Here is a 16,406-nt window from a genome sequence, read left to right as displayed (position 1 = left end):
AGCAAGCTTTTTTTCCTTGCCTTTTTTTTTTTTTAAAGTCAACCTTGATTTACAAGTTGGCACATCTTGGAGAAAATGTATCAGAATTCTAGATTAGGTATTTTCTACAGAGAAAAGGTAGATTTAATGTTTCACAGATCCAGCTTTGAGCATGCCCAAGTATACATTTTGATATTAACTCCACCTGCTTAAGATGATCGGTATGCACAAGCTTACCTAAGGTTAGAGCATGGCCTTGTTTCATCAGGGAAAGTATTTGTGAAGGCAGCTTGTTTTTTTCAGTAAGAACCAGCTTTTCTATTTCTAACCATGTCAACAACCACAAGTTCCTTCTGTCTCTGTGGATTAAACATGTTGTTCCTTGTTGGAAATGGGGATAATGTGCCTTCTGAAAAAGACACTGAAGTCCAGCATTAGTTGCTTGGGACAAATCTCTGACTTCTGTCTGGTACAAGCAGCAGAAACATGGATCATATCTATTCAGACCTGTTGTGTATTCTGAAGTTATATATGAATGACTTAAGGGTCAGTCATTCATGAGGTCATTGAAGGAACGTGAATGACTAGAGCCACCATTTAGATATCACCAACTGCCTCAAAATGGTTGCAGAGACACCCAGCTAGTGCTGCTATACATGAATCTGGGCGCCTTCGTTGTGGCCCACTAATAACCAAGTGACAAACTGTTTTAAGTAATGCCCTGGCCCCCTAGCTTGAAGGGGGAGCTTTCACACTGCGCCTGTGCCTCGTGCCTCAGGAGAGGTGAAGGTGGCTGTGGACAGGACCACCACCAATCTTTTTCCAAAGATGAAGAGGGAAAGGGGGAGTTTGTCCTGCTGCAGAGGGCCTGGTTGGAATATTTGCAGGTGGTCTGGGCCATCGATGTCCCACCTCTGAAGCTATTCTAAAAATAAGGGTATTGGCTGCTCTTGGGGCAAACTATAGAAAAGCTTAAATGTTTCAGTTTATGTATATTGATAGTACCACCTTTCTTGGTGCCGAGCTGGTAATCAGTCTCTGGGGTTCACAGTACATCTTTTCCAGAGTTGTTTGGTTGTTTTTTTTCTTTCCTTTTGTCTGTATTTATTTATTTAAAAAAAAATCTTCTACATTAATTTTATAGGCAGCTGTAGCATTTCTGTAATGACTGAAAGGTCTGTTACATACCAAAGACACTAAAAAATTGGGTGCTGCAATATGGAATAATGGAATATTTTATTACTTAAGACTATAGACTTTAAAAGACATCTGATGCCCACCTTGGGGGAAACAAGCTTTTGGTTTCAATAGGGCTTTCAAGAAAGCTGAGTTGGAAGTTTTTAACCCATATTTTTGAAGATCTTAGAACAAGGCAAGACACTTCTTCCCCTTCTCTGAAGCCCCAGAATTTTTTTCCTGCTCTGTAGAACTCTTCAGTGCCTGTTGCAGACCTGCCGGACCAGCCAGGTCCCAGGTGCCAACAAGGAGCTGAACTGGTGTGCTGTATCCATCCTGAAAATGGACTTTCCAGGCTTCACAAAGGAATGAGGGAGATGTTATGCATTCACATAGCTGGAGTATGAAAGCAAAATTTACTCACAGCCCAACATAGATCGCAGCTGGCTGTTTAAACAGCCCCTGTCCTAGAATCCCATGATTAATTTGTACTGTTTTTCTTTTCTTATTGATCCTCAGAATTTACGACAGCAATAACAGCCCAAAGATTTTTGCCTTCACTAACTCGTTTGGATTATGCATTGTATTTGCTAGCTGAGCATCCCATTATTACAGTTTACCCCTCCCCAGTTGCATTTTTAGCCTATCTGCAAATGTCACAGCTGCCCTCTTTCTTCTACTCTGGAAAAATGAGCATAATGTCAGGCTGGCTTTCCTGACCTTCTTGATCATGATTTCACATGATTTTTTTCCTGCAGAGTTGCCATGGTAACACTGGTCCGTTTCAAAGTAGTAGTTGCATTTACCAATACTTGCTATTTAGACAGTCATTTGAGCTGCTAGTATAGAGGAAACGAGTATGTTCACTAAATAAAACGTTATTTGCACAGTCCATGTGCTTGGTAGAATGTAATTTCCTATATAAGTAACATTTCTTGACTTTTGTAATTTTCCATTTGACTTATTCTGCTGATTTGTGAGAAGCCAGTTTCTTCAGCATTTACATCCCTGTTTCCAGAGTGCTAGCAGTTCCAATGGCTGTATGAAGAGTTTTCGTTCTGTTTCTACCAAACAAGGGGCACAATCTCTTTCACCTTTTCTTTTGTAATTGGGTTTGTAAATGAGTATAACTTTTAAGGATTTGCTTACAGTGCATTAACAACCGTCTGCTTATCCAGTAGTAAAAGTAAATCTTAAGATTAAAATAATAGTTAAAAATAATAATAAAAAAAAGTAATGCCTGTTCAATAAAAGGTATGTTATTCATTTCCAGTTTACTTGTAGGAATAGGTGATACTGGAAAATTATATAGAACAAGAATGTAGAATGAATGAAGAATTAATAGTCTTGTCATCCCCACAAATGAATGTGAAGTTTTCAAATGGTATAATGTACCATGGTAGAGGGATTTTAATTCTTGATATCTATTTACTTGAGGGTCAGCCTTGTGTGACTTAGATGTCTCTTGTCCTTGGACTCTTCACAGAAATGTGTATAAATAGCTGGCTGCAATGTTTATGGTAACCATGTATTGCAGCCACGTTCATGTGAAGTGAGGGAGGGCTTTCTGCTGCAGATTTACTGTTTCTCAGACCTTGAGAACTTCTCCTTTGTTATCCCTGCTTGACTCATTTGTGTCCCGTCCCATCCCTCATCCACCCCCCATTAAAAGAGGTTGGTTTGTTTGTTTTAATCAACTATTGTAAGTGCAATGCATCAGCTCAGCACAGAATAAAATCAGGTCCTGGTGGGCAAAATAAAGGCAGATCTTCATTGCATACTGTTGGTGATGGGGGCAGGGGGGTTATATGCCTCTTGGAATTGCAAATGAGTTTATGCACCTGTTAGTAAAAATATTTTAAAGGGCAGGAGATAGTGAATGTACAAAGCAGAAAAGGGATTCCAGCCAAAGATGATCATATAAAAAAAACCCCTGGAATTAAATGTGAGAGAGGAGGGCAGGAAAATGAAGAAAATGTTTTTCAGAATTTACAAATCTAATGATGCGGAATTATCCTGTAAGGTATCAAAACATGTTGCTCTCATGCCTCTAACAAAAGAAGGCTTTTGCTAAGAGCAAAAAATGAGCAAGCAACTGAACATCGGTAGAGATTTTAACTCTAACGCTTGCTAGGAAGTGACTTGTTACAGTTCCTTTCCCCCTTACCTGGGAGTTAAGAATGAGTTCAGGACACAGCAGGGATGTGACTGGTGTGAGTTTTGTGTTTGCCTACCTCTGATGGGTTCGGGGATGGGGTTACCTCTGCTTCTCTGCTTTCACACCTTCACTTCTGGAACCTGGAAGTCTGTATTAGGGTTTGGGGAGGAGGGTGGGAGAGTTTTGCATGCGTGTGTGATTTTCTCCTCTAAAATACAGCCCTGACTTTTGAGATTCTCAGAGGAGGAGGGGCGGGAGACAGAAAGGTAGAACTTAAAATAACATGCAGGTAGCACTTCTGTCACATGGAACAATGTTTTTTTTTCCACAGCAGGCTTAGAGTTAATACAGGTGAGAAAACGCCATTCAGAAGTACTATTATCGAGATTGTTCTTAATTCCTTATGGGATTGCTCAGCCTCCTCAAATCAGGTTGTTAGTCCACAATCATACCTCGTTCAGCCCTAATACAGTGTGTGTATATGTATATGCACAGAGTTGTATAAAGGTGATATCATATGTGTAATGGTAGTATCTGTGGATATAAATACAACAGTATAAAACACCATGCTGTGCAATTAGCCTTTGGGTGCCTTGTACGTGTTTCACACTGATACTGTAAACTGTTGTTTTCCCATACCTGAGCCTGCACATTTAAACCATAATTTGGCTTAACACTGAAATCTAGCATGAGGGAGCAGGTGGAAGAAAGAGTACAAAAATTTAGTAGCAGGTTGGCAATTAGTATTTATATTTCCCAGCTAATAATGAGTTTTTATTCTCCAGTGAACAAAAAGCAAGTGAACTTATAAGCAAACAAAAAGCATTTAAAACTCTTCAACTGTTGTGAAACATGACTGCATCCAGTGAGGAACGAGATCAAAGGAGGTGCTTGGACTCGTCTCTCTGGGAAGGCTGCTGTGTCCCAGCCTTGCTTGTTGGAACACAGAGCTTTGGATCCCAGCTCAGCTCTGGCAGTTGGCAGCAGTTTATAGTGCTGTGTTTTAACCCTCCATCTGCCTTTTCCAGTGCTATCCTTGGTCTGGCTCCATGGTATCTCAAGGATTAGCCGTGTGCATACTCCAGCAGCTTTGCATGTTTCTTGGCCATATCTAGCTTTAAACTCCATGCAGCAGGAGGTCATTCTTCCCATTGCTATGCTTCTTATTTGTTTAGATTTCATTCAGTCGGTGGATCTGCCACAAGCTTTAAATTCTTGTATAACTTGGTTGGTCAGTGAATGCATGTGTATAACTTACTGATAAGTGACACATTTTTGTCATTGTTTCCAGACCGCTGTAGTTCGTAATGCTTGCCTTGTGTGCACCGTTTTGTGTTTAGCGGTAATCTCTTTCAGATGTTGTATGCTATGGTAGCTTAATAAACGGTTACTTCAGGCAAAGTACCTGAATAATTTCACTCTGCCTATATAAACACATTTATTCTTGTTTTAGCCCTTATCGTTCTAAGCAGAGGCGTTAGGGCACAGTTGAGATGAGAAAGCGGTAAACCAGTCTTCAGGGCTGGGAGCCATAACGGCTAGGTACGTACCCACCGCCTCCGTGACACTGGTGCCCAGCGAGGGTAACGGCGCAAGAGTTGTCAAATGAAGCACAGATTTACAACCGCCGTAAGAATTTCCATTGTGCCAGGGTGTCTGGGAAACTTTATTTACTTGGCTTTGTACTTACTGGAGAAAAAAAATAGATATTTCTCAGTAGGAAAAAAGGTCAATTGTCTTGTATGATATCCCTAGCTACTATAAAGAGGCTTATGGCATCACCAGGAATTTTGACTCTGATCTGAGAAATAAAATAAGACAAATGAAAACTGCCAAGTGATAAATATTCCCTTTCCATTTCACTTCCCCAAAGTCCAAGGATGTAGCACCAAAAATCTGTGCTGAAGTGCTCTTGCTTGCTTCCCTTAAAACAGTGCATTTCTTACTACTTTTTAGAAACTATTATCGAATCAGTTTTGGCTAGGCTATTGCTTAAGAAAAGCTCCACTCTGACTCATATGATACTTAAGCAAGTTAAAATATGTGGCAAGAAGGTCTTAACTCTCACTGATGTTCAGTTGCAAATTAATTTTCTAGAGGATGATGCCTTGCTTGATACTCAATGATTTATTGAACCACTATTACTGTTTTACTTTGTTCAAAGCTATTTTAAGTGTGATGCTGTATGTCTAATTTGGATTTCTTCATCCTATAACTTAAAACTGATCCTATAACTTAAAACGCATTTTAGTCCTGTAACTTTTAAGAATAGATAAACTGATCTTCCCTGCCTTGGAATAGCAGCTTATGGCTTAATCCTGAAACTGCACAGTCATACTTTGGAAATGCTGCTTGCCTACTGCTAGTTGCTTCCAGAATGACACACTGTGGAGTAAAAATGCGAAATTTAATTTTGAGAATTCTGCAATCATTAACTGTTATGGTTATACAACTATATATATATATATATAAAATAATCAGATGGTGTATAATTGTCCAAAACAGTATGTATTTCTTCCTCAAAATTTGAATGCATATTATTTGAATTTCACGCGGAGTCTTCCTGTGTTTTGCAGGTTCCTGTGAGGAGTCTCCAGCTGATGCCTGGCTGTAAGAGGGTGATGGCTTCTGCCCCTGAGAACAGGGAGGCCGAGGGGAAGGCAGTGCCTTGCTGTTCGTTCCTGTGGCCACCGGGTGTCATGCTAAGAGCAGGCTTTGGCCAGCCTGGGAGCACTACTATGGCAGCAGCACTGGAGGCTTCGCGTAGTAAGTGCTTTGCACCAAATCAGACTCTAAAGGAGTAATTATTTACCTTTGGTGTCTTTTTATTATTATTATTTTTTAATATTCTGAAGGCTAAACAGTGTTGTTACTTTCCATTTCTACATTCAGAATGTGAAATACTGGGTTGTAACGTAAAATACTGAGGGAGTTAAAGGCATTTGGGTTAAGATGTTCTGTAAATGCTACATACGCAGTTAGTGAAACTTCTGCATCTGCACATCAAATTTGCACGAGCTTAAATACACCATTTCTGAAGATGTTAATAGCTATTTCTAATGATTACTTTGTTAGCAGTTGTTTTGAATTTGTACATGATGGACATTTTACAATTAAAGTGCAGGAGGACCGGAGAGACAGAATCAAGTAACATCTTCCAAGTTCTGTTTTGCTGGTTTTCGGGTCCCGTCCCCCCCCTCATGTCCAGCAAAGAGGGAAGTCTTAGAGAAGGTCCATGGCACCATGTAAGGCACCACCAGTATGGGGTCAGGCTGGTGTTACACTGAAGAAAGCTTGCTAAATTCGGTGTTTAACATATCTTGCTAGTCTTGTTTTAAATAATTTTTACGAGTGGTTTATGTGGGAGAATGAGCAAATAGGTGCACTGGATATCTTTAAGAACATGAATAATAGCGTGAAAAAAAAAAAACCCGTGAAGAAAAGGAGATGAAAGGTTTAATGAAGTGGAGCAAGGTCCATTGTACACTAGGCAATAAGGACAGATTTTGGTAGGACAGAGATTTATGGAGCCTTAAAAGTGAAGACATGAAGCCAGAACTTAAAGCTGAAGGGCACTGGAGGAAAACTGAGATGCACAAAGGGGTAATAATTAAGATATTAGAGAGCACTTTCAACATACTGAAGTGAGAGGGGGGAAAAAGGATTTTTGTCATGTGTGTGTACGTTAGTCTTCAGCTTAGCATAGCTGCATTAGTGTCAACCCAGATGAATTAATCTGGAGATCTCTGGAGAATGCTACTAAGTTGCTGAGAAATTGTTCAAGAAAACTGGGAATGGGCTGATATTCAAGCTTTGTGTATAATGTGTACCGGCATCTGAGACAGTCCTGGAATTGCTGTTCCGTGTTGCATGTGATGTATAAAAAATAATAATGATTGCATACACTTTATGGAATATTAGTTCCTATTTATTCCCATTGCTACCCAACACTTAACAAAGATATTTGGTGTTTAATTTTTAAATATATTTGTGTATGTTTACATGTACATATATATAATATTTAAATGGTGTTTTTCATAGATGGCACACAGAGACCAGTCAGCTCCAGCTTGACCTACAGAATGCCAAGAACCTATCAGGGAGCAAATATATTTGAACTTCCTGCTAAGTTAAAAGCAAGTTTTATGGTGTGTTTATATGATGCAGTGTTTTTTGGGGTTGGGTAGAGGGAGGTGGATGCGTTTGTCCTTTTGGTGAAGGATAATATTTCTACTGCCATCTTAAGAGTTGGAATATTTCTCATATTTAGAATTCCCAACTGAAGAATGTTCATTAACTGGACAGGCTGCAAAAGCTAGCAGCACAAATAATGAAGAAATCTTTATGGTACTTGTTTTCTGTGCTTCTGATCAGTCTCAGACTGGCTTACTCATAACTTGGCAATCTTTTTTTCTTGACTGTGTGGGAATTCTGTTATGAATGTCATACTTAAACCTGGATGGATTTAAAGATCTGAAGCAGTTGGACAACTTATGATTATCAGATAATTGAAATACAAACTTTCTTTTGATTGGATCAGACACAGGAACAATTAATTTTTTGGTTTTCCACTATGGTTGCATTTGGAGTAGTGTCAGAACTTGAAAACTTGCCTCTTTTCAAACCAATAGCTGTTTTAAAGGCTATTGCATCTACTGCCAGTAAGTTTTCTTGTGAAGGTACTTCCATGAAGAATATAGTCAGACCTCTCAAAGAACTCTGTTTAATCTGAGCTGTTTTTACATTAGAAAATTAGTCCTTTTTTAAACCCACATTTCAGACAGAAAGTTGTTCACCTGCTGTTCTGTGTGCTTTGCACCATTGATTGTCTCTACCGTTCTATGTGAGCATCTACCAATATTAGGTTAATCAAGGTGACTACTCCCTCACATGATGCTTTCCTTTCTCTTCTCTCTTGCCCCACTCCAAAATTTTTCTCCAGGGAGAGAATGGCAATATATTATATTCTGTATGTATGGTTGAAAGGGCTTACATACACATGCTACTGTGCGGGTGTTAAGAGATGGCAAAGCCGAAGTAGTGTGAAAGCTCAATTTGAAAGAGGCATTCCTTGAAGTAGTTGCTGATGAGGAGATGCTGATATTTTTTTCTTCAGGCTAGAATCTGCTTTCTGAGGGTTTTGGCCATCTTCTGTGTCAGGGGACTCAAACCCAGCTGGGTGATGTGCTATCTCCTAACAACAGAAAATAGAAAAACTGTTAAATGTACAAGTTAAGCAGGAGTGTAATATCAGTGAAACCTGAGAGATGGTTGAATCAGCTAAGTGTGGCTGAGCAGTTTAAAAAGTGGTGCAGCACTCTGCTACCAACTCCTCCAAATCCTTTCCTGTGCATGATAGCATATTCCTCTGCTTCAACTAGCTGGTTTTAATTAAGAGTTGAAGTCATTCAAGTATTGCTTTGGCAAAAGCAATATGATCAGAGATTGTGAATGATTTTACTGTTGCTATATTTCAAGTTTCAGTGCTCTATTAGAAATTCTTCTATGTCATTTCTAATCACTGCTTTAAAGACTGTCACTTCTATTGCCAATAAACTTGCTTACTGGGATAATATGATGAAGAAAATATAAGCCATGTCCGTTCAGTGGCTAGGCACAGACGTTGGAGGTGGATTTCAGACTTTAAAATAAATGGTGGTGTTCTGATTCCTTATAGAGTCTTTAACATTTTAGTGTGTCCCCTTGGGTTTGTGCCACTCATTTGGGAGTGATAGTGGAAGTGATATTATTTGTTCACCTTCCTTTTTCCTGAGGTTGTAAAAACAGGCAGTTCACCCAGAACTGTTAATATATCTCTCAATCACCCTTCCTTTGCAGCAGGGTATTCATTGATTTATACCTGCCTGAGGGAGCCTCTTCCCAGAAGCTGTCACTGGTGGTACAGGTCCCACCTGTGCTCTTTGCAGGCTGAGCCTTGACAGGAAACACTCCTTACCCCCTGGATGTTGTGAAGAACCTCAGTTTTCTTCCGATTCATCTCCCCTTTTCCTTAACAGTGAAACAAAAGGATCTATTTAATAAGCGTTTACAGTTAAGATTTTAGGTAAAGGACTGAAAACAAAGATATATGTGGAAATCTTTAAGCTAGGATTGTGTTTTATAGCTTGGATCTGTTTAACCTGCTTTCTACCACAGCATCAGTAGTAGAATTCAGTGTGCAGTGGCACCTTGTTTCCCCGGTGTTGCAGTCACTTCTGAATTTTCTTCTGGTGCCTCCTCTAGCTTTGGTGGTAAATTTTAGGAAACAGATGAAATACCATGAAGAAAAATTATAGCTAGAAGTAGAAAAGCTGATATTTTACAGTGATTGCTGCTACCTCAACTGATATGTACTTTATTGGGACTTAAGTGAAGCACTTCTTTGACTGGATAGTTTGGTTCCTTAGGAGGCACTCATGTTTTAGGCAGTTGAAGGGATTGCACAGTGGCTGTTTGCTTTGACTTTCTAGGCTTTGTAGTTTTATTTATATTGAATGTCACCACACACATATTCTATGAAGTTTGTGATTTTTGAGCAATCACCAGATTTGTCTTGTGAGTGCACATGATCCTGTCGAGACAGATAACTGATCTAGCCACATGCTCTTCAGCTTAGATGTGTTTGTGAGATCAGGTCTTGATTTGTGCAAGTGTGTTCCCAATGTGTCATCTTAGTCCTGTATTGAAGACAAAGGTTTTGTTTCTATTTTTATATCTTTTATAACAAGTTACAATAAACAGTTTTGGGGTTTGCATGAGATCTAATTATATTATTGGGTTCTTAACGAGACAGAAAAATGGTACGTTGTGTAAAGCTAGTAATTACTGGGAGACTCAGAAGATATATTTGAAAAAGATCTAGTGGTAACTGCTTAAAATATTGCAGCTGCTGCAGAGTTTGCTTTTAATTTTAGGTTGGGTATATATTCATACACAGGACATCTAGTTACCAAGTCTGACTTAACTAGTAGTTGTCTTTTTTATGATGTTGAGCAATCGAAATGGGGAAAAAAATACCATGACTTTTTGGTTTTCAGTTTGGATCTTGAGTTCTTTTTAAAGGAATATATTGCTGAATATTTAAGAACTACAAGGGTTTAATACATTGTCTTAAGCTGGGTACTACCAGGCTGAATTTCATCACTCTTCTATTTTACTGTTTGAATGTGGGACATGTTTAGAAAAGGGGAAAAAAGAAAAATCATAGTTTTGCCAGAAAAGAATACTCTCTGCAAATGTCTGCCTATAGAGGCACAGAGAGAGAAACATCTGCTGCTTCCACAGTGATACCATCTTCCTCCTGGATACTTAGGTACCGCAAAGACCACAGAATAAGGGAGGGAGTCTAGGCAGGCCCCATTATGGCTGAATTGACAGGTTTAGACACCATTTTTTCTCGGGAGCACTGGAAAGTGAGTCTTACCTTCTAGCTCCAAAACACTTTCTTGTTTTCATTTTGGTAATGATTCTAAACGGAGACCCTTCAGCTGTGCATGCAGGGCCTGATCTCTTAAGACAGAAGTTTCTGAGGTTTCCTCGGTTGAAGGAAACTCTATTTGCTGTTTACTGTTGCATGGGATGGGATGTACTTGGTAATCCAGGGTGTTGCAGTATTTTGAGTATTAGCCATTTCAACTCTGCTCAAATATGTCTGAAAAAGAGTGTGTTTTATGAAGCGCACTCTTGCCCTGGTTCTCATGGGGGACTTCAACATACCGGATGTCCCCTGGAAATACAGCGGAGAGGAAACAGCCCAGGGTGTTCCTGGAGGTATAGAAGATCACTTCCTGACACAGCTGGTTAGTGAGCCAAGCAGGGGAGCTGCCCCACTGGACCTGCTGTTTACAAACAGGGAAGGACTGTGGCGCTCATATGGTGGTTGGAGGACGTCTTGGGAACAGCAATCATGAGACGATAGTTTTCAGTTCTCAGAGAAGTAATGAGGGCGATCAGCAGAACCACTTTCTGGGACTTCTGGAGGGCTGACTTTGGCCTGTTACAGAGCCTGGTTGATGCAGTCCCTTGGGGGCAAGTTCTGAATAGCCAGGGGGTCCAGGAAGGCTGGACATTCTTCAAGAACACAATCTTAAAGGCGCAGGAGCAGGCTGTCCCCGTGTGCCTGAAAGACAAGCCGGCAGGGGAGAAGATCAGCCTGACTGAACAGAGAGCTTTGGCTGGAACTCAGGGTGGGGAAAGGAGTGTTTACCACCTTTGGAAGAAGGGGCAGGCAACTCGGGAGGACTGTAAGGATGTCATGATGTTATGCAGTAAGAAAATTAGAAGGGCCAAAGCCCAGCTAGAACTTAATCTGGCTGCTGCTGTAGATGACAGTGAAAAATGTTTCTGTAAATACATTAGCAACAAAAGGAGGGCCAAGGAGAATCTGCATCCTTTATTGGATGCAGGGGGGAACACTGCCACAAAGAATGAGGAAAAGGCTGAGGTACTTGATGCTTTCTTTGTCTCGGTCTTCAATAGCAAGACCAATTACGCTCTGGGTACTCACCCCTGGAGCTGGAGGACAGGGGCAGGGAGCAGCCCCGGAGGAAACAGTTAGTGACCTGCTGCTCCACTTTGGCACAGACAAGTCTGTGGGGCCAGATGGGATCCACCGAGGGTACTGAGGGAGCTGGTAGAGGAGCTCGCCAAGCCACTCTGTGCAGTTTATCAACAGTCCTGGCTACCTGGGGAGGTCCCAGCAGACTGGAGGTTACCCAACATGATGCCCACCTACAAGAAGGAGGATCTGGGAAACTACAGGCCTGTCAGCCTGACCTCGGTGCCGGGGGAGGTTATGGAGCAGGTCATCCTGCGTGCCATCGTGCAGCACGTGCAGGTCAACCGAGGGATGAGGCCCAGCCAGCCTGGGTTTATGAAAGGCAGGTGCTGCTTGACAAACCTGGTCTCCTTCTACACCAAGGTGACTCACCTCTTGGATGAGGGAAAAGCCATGGATGTTGTCTGTGTGGACCTTGGTAAAGCCTTTTACACCATCTCCCACAGCATTCTGCTGGAGAAACTGGCTGCTTGTGGCTTGGACAGACGTACTCTACGCTGGGTAAAAAGCTGGCTGGGCGGGCGAGCCCCAGGAGTGGTGGCAAGTGGGGTTACACCCAGCTGGTGGCCTGTCACACGCGGTGTCCCCAGGGCTCCGTGCTGGGGCCCGTTCAGTGTCTTTACGGAGGGCCTGGCTGAGGGGATGGAGCCCACCCTCAGCCAGTTTGCAGATGGCCCCCAGCTGGGCGGGAGTGTTGGTCGGCCTGAGGGCAGGAGGCTCTGCAGAGGGTCTGGGCAGGCTGGGCCGATGGGCCGAGGCCACTGTACGAGGTTCCACCAGGCTCAGTGCCGGGCCCTGCCCTTGGGTCACAGCAACCCCCCGCAGCGCTCCAGGCTGGGGGAGAGCGGCTGGGCAGGGCCTGGGGGGAAAGGGCCTGGGGGTGCTGGCTGGCAGCCGGCTGGGCAGGAGCCAGCAGGGTGCCCAGGTGGCCAGGAAGGCCGGCAGCGTCCTGGCTGGTGTCTGAAACGGTGTGGCCAGCGGGGCAAGGGCAGTGACCGTCCCCCTGCGCTCGGCACTGGTGAGGCCGCACCTCAGGTACCGAGTTCAGGTTTGGGCCCCTCGCTGCAAGAGGGACAGGGAGGTGCTGGAGCGTGTCCAGGGACGGGCAGCGAGGCTGGTGGGGGGTCTGGAGCACAAGTCTTGTCAGGGGGGGCTGAGGGAACCGGGGTGTTCAGCCTGGAGAGGAGGAGGCTCAGGGGGAACGTCATTCTTCTCTAGGATTCCTTGAAAGGAGGCTGTAGGCAGGTGGGGGTAGGTCTCTTCTCCTGGATAACAAGTGATGGGACAAGAGGAAACAGCCTCAAGTTGCACCAGTGGAGGTTCAGATTGGGTATTAGGAAAATCTTCTTCACTGAAAGGGTGGTCAAGCATTGGAACAGGCTGCCCGGGGAGGTGATAGACTCCTAGATTCCTGGAGGTGTTTACAAAATGCATAAATGCATTGCTTAGGGTCATGGCTTAGTGATGGACTTGGAATTCCTGTGTTAATGGTTAGACTTGATATCAAAGTTTTTTTCCAACCTAAACAATTCTGTGATTCTAAATATGGAAATGCTTGAATCCAGCAGTGACTACCTGCGCTTATTTGGAAAACAAGATTAATAAATGCCAGAAGGAGATTTGCTCCATCCTTTTGCTCTTTTTTGGGGTGTCAGCCACAAATGATAAACTCTGGTAACTCTTTAAGAGCTGGAACTTGAGAGAATTTCCAGAGTTAACAGAATTAAAACTGAATTGTTCCTCATTCTGTTACCTCAGAAGACAATGCTCAGATTACATAACTGAGTAGTAAAGCATTGAGCTTTGTACTTTGCTGGAAATCAGTATTTGGTGAAAGTCTTTGTCTCCCTTCAGGTACAAACTAAGGAAAAGTTAGCTAATGAACATATGCACCAAAGGTGTTTTCAGATAGTGTATAAAATAGCTGCATTTAGTAATAATTAATACTGTGTAAATATCCCCAACAATTAACTAAGATATGAAAATCTCCTTACTTCAGTGTAAATATTACTCTGTATGGTCTTAGTTCACTCCAACTCTCTCCAAAGCTTTCAATTCTATCTCCAGCAAACAGCCAGAATCAGTATACACTGTAATATCATCAGATCTGCACTTCCAACACAGAAACTTAACGGTGACCTGATATGATTATAGCAATAATAAGAGATCAGCATGCTTCACAGTTGTGCAATTCATGTCTTCCATGATTTATTTTGTCCTAATCCCACTGTGCAATATTTGTAAAGAGTTAGTGAGTGACTGGAAGGCAACAAGTTCAGTTACATGTAATTCCCATTTAGTAATTGATTTAGTTCTCTTGAGATGTTAAGTGAAGTTTTATTAAGGGTACGTGCAAATCTCCTTTGACTTAAGTGTTAATTATCTAGCAACATAGAAATTGTGAGTGGTACTCATTTTGTTTTTCTTTGAGAAGATTACAGATTTGTAATTATTTTGTAACATCACCTTTTTCTGTCACTTTATTGAAATATCTACTCTATTTCATTATCCTTATATGTGTAGAGTTTCAGTTGAACTGTTTCACTGACTTGACTTTTCTCAACAATCTGTAAAAATCCTACTAGTTTTCTCAGCTTTGGCAGTTTATGCAACAATCATGGCACACCCATAAGGTCAGCTATAATTCTTTGCAAACAAGGCCAGGAACATTTCTTTAAATTACATTCTAGCAGTCTACAAAGAAACATCATGTCCTCATACCAAATGTTTTAATTAGACAAGACTTGATTCCTGCAGTTCTGGTTGCGAATCATCACAATTTGTGTGCCTGAAGTGTGAAGAGCCTAAATCCCATTACAGAACCAGATGTTTCTTCACATTGCTTGAGCAGACCACTCATTTTTAAACTTCAGATGTAAACCAGTAATGTAATATATACAGGAGTGAGGGTGGAGGAGGACTTCCACAAAACGTTGTGTAGAAAGGTAGCTGGAATTGATGACATTGAAATAGTGAACTAAATACACAGTTATATGGGATTGATGAAGATTTCTTCATTGAACCTGTTTCTTTATTGAAGTCACCGCTTCATTAGGAAAGAATTTGGGCCTGTAGGTTTTTGTGTGCACTGCCGTTTTGGGAAGCTCTCTGAGACTTGAGATGCAGCCACATGCATTTCTGATTTTATTATTTTTGTCCTGCTATGATCACTTGTGGCAGAGACAAAATGTGTTCTTTAACATCATGGATTGCTTTATTGAAACAATACTGAGATAAGCATTGCTTTCTTCCATCTAATTTGTACCTGCATATAACACTTTTTTTTCTGGTTGAAGGAGTAGGTCATATGGCTGCTAAAATTCTAAGTCTTTGCTGAGGACACCCCCAAATCACTCTTTTGGGAGAATAACAGTCAAGGAGTGGGTAGACTTGTGTTGGGGAGAGGGTATATGCAGGGAAGGAACAGAATTATTACCCTTTCTCTCTGGAAAGCTATAAATTTTTCTAACAGTGATGCATGCTTTGACTTCCTACATACGAGTTCTGGTAAAACAGGAAGGAAGCCCACACAGTTGTCTTTTACAATACAGAATTAGTCTTTGTAACTTCCCAATGAGGCCAAGAAGTTAGTTTTGGTTTTTTGGAAGGAACTAAATAATTCTGTGGATAAAACTTCTGTGAGTATATTGGAATAAAAAAAGGTTTGGTTTAGGTGGATGTAGAAACATGAATACCCCCTAGCCAGGGTAGGCTTGATTTTTTTTCTGTAAGTTAATGTCATTTCTAGGACTGGTTAAAGAAACTTATGACAATGTCAGATACAGGGAATCTGGAGTTCAGTGACTTATGGCTCTCAGAATAAAAAGCAGCTTTCTACAGTAGTCTTATTTCAATATAGTAAAATGCATGTTGAACACAGAGTTTGTCTACAGCTGCTGCAACATTTGATTGATGGGATGGGTAGCTTGCTCATGCAAACCATGATACCAGCTGGCACCTGCAGAGAATGACATTGGCAGTTTGTGTAGGGACAGGTAAAAATGTTTATTACATTTTGCACTCATAGACCAATACCACACTATGCATAAAAAATTTAAAAAGCTAAAACTGTCCCCAGGTCAAGTCCCACTCTCTGTTAGTACAGCTGTGTCCTTTTACAAGCTAGTCTTTGGTGCTTTGGCTGGTTGTGTTCTTAAAAGGCAAACACTACTCCCTTTGGCATTTCATACTCAATAGACTTCATTACCGGCAATGTTTTCCCTTACTTTGTTCCTTTTATTAACCCTAGATGACTCTTGCAATCTCTCAGGAATCTAATCCCTGCCTCTTTGGATCACTCCTGTCCCCAGCCCCCACCCTTACCCACATACCTTGGAGATACTACACAATGCCTCCTAGCAAAAACTTTCAGGAATTAACATCTCTTTCCACTTGAGCAAAGAGTGCACTTAATTATTTATTTGATATACCTGCCAAAACTATTTAATTTTTTTTTAATGGCTTTGCTTCCTAGTCTTTTTTACCACCTCGTCCCATTAGGAAAAAAAATAGAACTAATTTTATTTCAAATGTTTG

This window comes from Falco rusticolus, chromosome 1 (genome assembly GCF_015220075.1).
Source record: "Falco rusticolus isolate bFalRus1 chromosome 1, bFalRus1.pri, whole genome shotgun sequence".
In the NCBI taxonomy this organism is placed as follows: domain Eukaryota; kingdom Metazoa; phylum Chordata; class Aves; order Falconiformes; family Falconidae; genus Falco; species Falco rusticolus.
This window is presented reverse-complemented; position numbering follows the sequence as displayed.